We start from the raw sequence: 5562 nt of genomic DNA, 5'->3' as shown, positions 1-5562 counted from the left end.
TATATTAGCAATGGCTCTTACGCTTAATGAAACTTTCTACAGTATATTGTTATGTAAATTAAAGAAATGTGCACCTTATTACATTCTTGTGAATCTATAACCCCTTAATCCTTCTCTTGAAGGGCTGTTTTGCGCCTCGTCCTGTTAATCTTATTTGAAAATGTCCTATGCAGCCCCCTCAGGCATTTCACTTAAGTTGATACTTCAGTACTTTATGTTATTCACCAGTTTAACAGGCAGACTTCTCTGTCTCCATTGATTCTCATTTCAGCTCTTTAATTACAAGAAATTCCTTTTTTATTGAATTTCTTTTTTTAATCAGATATCTGCTCAGGCTCTGTAGATGAGAATATATTGCCACAAAATCATGATGAGACATGAAAAACATTTGGGGCAGCCACCTGTATATTATATCCTGGCTGCAAGAGTTTAAAAATAATTGAACAGAGATATTCAAAAGACTGAGTCCAAAACAGATCTCAGTTGCTACCTTAAAATGGCAGCTTTTAAATACAAATGGAGGAAGTTGTGTCATTAGGGCCGGAACCAGAAATGACATCATCAACAATACCGAGAACAGAAGTGACATCATCAGCGGAACCGGAACAGGAAGTGACATCAATGGTGGTGCTGGAACTGGGCAGGATTTCCTGAGAATGGTCTGTAAGGGATTGAGAGAGACAATTAGTGCACTTTACCGAACCTGGTCAGGCAGGAAATTACTATTATTCAGGCCCTTTAGTTGTCTCCTAATCTCACAAATGTGACAATATGTACATTAAACAGTTCATTACAATAGAAAAATGAGCCTGGTCAAAGCTCATCAGTTCTAGAAATTGAAGAGTACCCTCATCTGGCGTGATACATTTCCATTTTTTGCAAACTTTTACATAACATTTTCTAAGGTTTTCTACTTCAGAGAATGTTATGGTGATCTTTAACACCTTGTATATTTTGATTTGAGCTTTGCTAATATTATTTAATGTTATGTATTGATTTTATTTTGCTGGTCTCTGCCATTTTGTGGCACCACTGACATGACTCAACATCTTGTTTTGAGTGGGCATGCCCAGGAATTTCACAGTATGATATGAAAGATGTGATGGTACTTTCTGGCCAGGCTCCTTCGACTCTGATTTCTTATTGAACTTGTCCCACATGAAATCAGTGTTCTGGTAATGACCCCTGCTAGTCTTTAGGTTTATGGAATCCTTGTGTCAGAACAAGATTGAGTTTGCTTGCTGGGAAACCCTAACTAGATAGCCTCTCCTTTATCATTGTCTGATTAATTGGACAAAAGTCGGCAACAGAAGGAGAGGGAGCAGAACCCAGAACTACAGAAACCGCTCCCAGAGAAAATCTCTTGTACCTGAAGTTGTAAAAGCAGTGGGTCAAAGACTGGACTACTTAGCTATCTTAGACCAGCATTACACTACAAGACCTTTCCTGCGTCATTTTTAAATGCAGACTTCATTTACATAATCTTAAGAAAATTGCAGTGAGTTTGTAGATAGTCACAGAGAGCTACCTTAATCCTCATCTGTGTAGTGTGACAGCTTGAGGAACTCAATAATAGAGGTCTACAACTTTTTACACTTGCTATGACCAAACGCTTTTAAAATGACTGTCATAGAGGTGGACTATTGGTAGAGTGAACAACAATACGCAAACTGAAGAACGATGCATGCCCATAAAAAATAAAGAACAGGGTAACTGCAAGGAAAGCAGGAAAGAAAACATTTTGGACTCTGCGAATGCAGAAGAGCCTCACCAAACTTTGGAGCCAGCACAGATGTCTGTTCAATATTTTGTGTTTCTAATACCACAGAAAAGCACATTATAAAGCAAGGGGAGCTCATATAAATGTTATAACACAGGTGTTTCATATGTGCATTTTGGCATTAGAATCTTTATTTAAATTAACATTTATTGTTTTATTATTATTATAGTGAAAACACTACATTTTGCTGGGATGTTACCATTTTGTGGTGACCTTGACATGGCCATTTTGTTTAAAGTTGCTATGCCTATTTAAGATGGCGGTGCACAGCTTCTGTAGTTCATTCATTACAAACATTTTATTTTTGCAGATTATTTTCTAGGTGCTATTATAATTACTTTGCCTTTCACTTTTCAAGAAATGTCAGGTTTTATTGTCATCTCATCCGCATATAAGTATATAGTGTGGCAAAATAGCCTGACTAATGAGACAAGGTGAGTCTCAATACAATATGCTACAATAACAAAAAACACTATACAAAGCAACATAGTAAACTGTGTTAAAATATTTTATTACATTTTTTATTGTCTTTAGATATAATTATACAAGATTTTTACTCTAGCAGAATTTAAAGTTATTTTTTATGCTTTGTTTTTTAAAAATACTTTTATTATTTGTGTTTTCCTTTTGTAATGGAAATTTTCTTTCTTTCACAGTTGCCATCATTACGTGGTTCTCTTGTTAAGTCTTATTTGGTTACAGTAGGTTTGCTAGTGAGATAGAGCTGGGTGTCATCAGCATAAAAGTGGAAGCTAATGTTATATTTACAAAAGATATTACCAAGGGGAAGGAGGTAAATAATGAAAAGGAGGGGCCCCGGGACAGAGCCCTGGGGCACACCTGAAGTAACACTGGTGGGTTGGGATGTGAAAATTTTAAGCTGAACAAACTGAGTGCGGCCTGAGAGGTCGGATCTGAACCAATCTAGTGGAGCGTGGGTAATGCCAATCGAAGATAATCTATGGAGACAAATAGTGTCAAAGGCTGCACTCAGATCAATTAGGATGAGAATAGTAATTAAACCAGAATCAGCTGCCATAAGGAGGTCATTAGTAATTTTTATAAGTGCCATTTCTGTACTGTGTTGGGGACAAAAACCAGACTGGAACTGTTCATACAGATTATTTTGAGATAAATGAGAATGAAGTTGAATAGCCAGTATTTTTTCAAGAATTTTGGAAATGAAGGGTAGATTAGAAATAGGACGAAATTTACTGAAATTAGTTGGATCGACACCAGGTTTTTTCAGTATTGGGGTTATTTCAGCAGTTTTAAAAGAGGAAGGAACAGAACCAGTAGTGAGAGAAGAGTGGATTATAGTAGAAATAAGAGGGACCAGAGAGGGGAGGCAGGCTTTGACCACAACTGTAGGGAGGGGGTCCAGTTGACAGGTGGATGGCTTAGACTTACAGACAAGATCTGAGATTTTTGAGAAAGTTGGAAGCTGAAAAGAGGAAAATAAGTGAGCTGGTGGGTGAAGTTCAAATGAAGTACTGGAGGAATCCATACCAAGAGACTGATGAATCTTCTGGATTTTTTCATTAAAAAAGGACATAAGGAAATTTCAAAAATCAGTTGAGTAAAGGTGAGAAGGTAAAGAATCCGGATGTTGTGTGATATTATTGTATGTTCTTCCCGTGTCTGCGTGGGTTTCCTCCGGGTGCTCCAGTTTCCTCCCACAGTCCAAAGACATGCAGATTAGGTGGATTGGAAATTCTAACATGTCCCTAGTGTGTGCTTGGGGTGTGTGTCCTGCAGTGGGTTGGTGCCCTGTCCAGGATTGGTTCCTGCCTTGCGCCCTGTGTTGGCTGGGATTGGCTCCAGCAGACCCCTGTGGTCAGATTCAGCAGGTTGGAAAATGGATGGACCACTTAGTTTTACTATTGAAAACTGCCCTTTTTATTAAATGGCAATGGGATTTATCGCAACACTATAGTAACTGGTAAATTATTTGCATTTTGCAAAAGTAACCAGCATTCAAATTGTATAAAACACAATTTAGATGCAGAAGGATAAGCAGTAGCATGACAAAGTGGACAAAGTGCAGCCGAGCTCATAGGACTGCAGGACACATGAAAGCAAAATGCAGTAAAGTAAATATATAGACAATTGCTGGTAGGCATTTATTTATTTAATATTTTGGTAATTATCACTTCCATATTTCCTGTATATTCATTTAATGACAAGATGATCTCCTCTTGTTCTAAAGACTATTAAGACTTTCAGCTGTAAACAGTGCATTAATGTGACAATGGGGAAATTGGTGTGGCTCCTTAAAGAATTTTTTTCTATTTCTATCTTGCAAATGTGCTACTAGAGTCCAACACATACTGATATTTTTGATAGCACACAGGAATTTGATTTTCTCAGGGTTTTAAATTTTTCACTATATTTGGTTCCTTCAAGGAGTTTTCCACCAATGCGCTCATGCCCAGTATAGGCAAAGGTCTGCATCATATGCGTTTCATTATGGCCACAGATTGTTATTGTTTAAATACACTATTTTTATATATGATTTCAAGGTGGCACCATGGCTATGTTGTTTGTCCTTTTTCCTCTACAGTCAGAAGGACTACAACATGGATAAAGAAGAACATGACCTGCCTCCATCTTAAACCTTTATGGTTTCCAGGCCTTATTGAGACCAGTGCATTGCCACACAGCAATCAATGGGGGCATTGATTCATCTTTCTTGACTATGTCCTTTTCATTCTAATTCTTTCCATAATGCTTTGCTAGGACATAATAACTTTGTAACAAACTCTTCCTCAAAAGTACACTGCATCAATACTTTAATAATCAACCTGAGTTCATGTAAAAAATCCAGACAGTGCAGCATAAATGTGAAGAATTTAATTACTATTTCACCTTTAGATGTGCACTTTATTAAAACTATAAAAAACAGACTATAGATTAAATAAAAAATCCACACAAAGTGGCGCTAATACAAATAACTTAATTACAATTTTGAACAGCCGTAACACTCCGACAATTCAGTTCTGCTCTTCTGAGACAGTAAATATAGGCTTTATTAAGTGTTAGAGTGTTAACCAACAATACGTTTTCCATTGTAATAAACTCCACAAAGAGCCATAGCAAGGTTTGGGGCAGCCACCCATATATTCTGTATCCTGGCTGCAAATTGTAAATAAATGATAGCACTGATGTGCACAAACAGGAGTCCAAAACAGAACTAAGGGAATAGGGAAAAGGTGGAGGCTTTTAAAGATCAGGATAGGAAGTGACGTCAGAAGGGCTGGGATCGTAAGGGTCTTCATCCATAGGCTCGAACCCGGATATGACATCAAGGGGGCTGGAACTGGAAAGGTCTTCATCTATAAGTTCGGACCCGGAAGTGACATCAACAGGGCCAGGTGGAATTTCCCGTAAATGGTATAAAGGAAAGCGAGAAAAAGAATCAGTGCACTCTGCCACATCCCGGTCAGATTCGGAATTGCCCTCATTCAAGCCATTTAGCTGCCTCCCATGCGCACATATGTGACACCATCAACAATCTTATTACTGATAGGAAAATCGATTTTATTGCATTAAGTGAAATGTGGCTTAGTCCTGATGGTGTGGCTGTTTTAATTGAATCTACACCTCTGAATTACAGCCTTACTCATGTGGATCGCCAAGGTAAAAAAGGCGACAGTTTAGCAAATATTTATTTCAGCCGGTTAAAGTGTAAAGATGTTGGCTTTGGCACATTCAAGTCTTTTAAGAATCTTGACATAGTTATTCATGTTGTTTTTCAGTCTCAAGTACTGTCCATGTACAGA

Source organism: Erpetoichthys calabaricus, chromosome 1, assembly GCF_900747795.2.
Source record: "Erpetoichthys calabaricus chromosome 1, fErpCal1.3, whole genome shotgun sequence".
NCBI lineage: Eukaryota > Metazoa > Chordata > Cladistia > Polypteriformes > Polypteridae > Erpetoichthys > Erpetoichthys calabaricus.
This window is presented reverse-complemented; position numbering follows the sequence as displayed.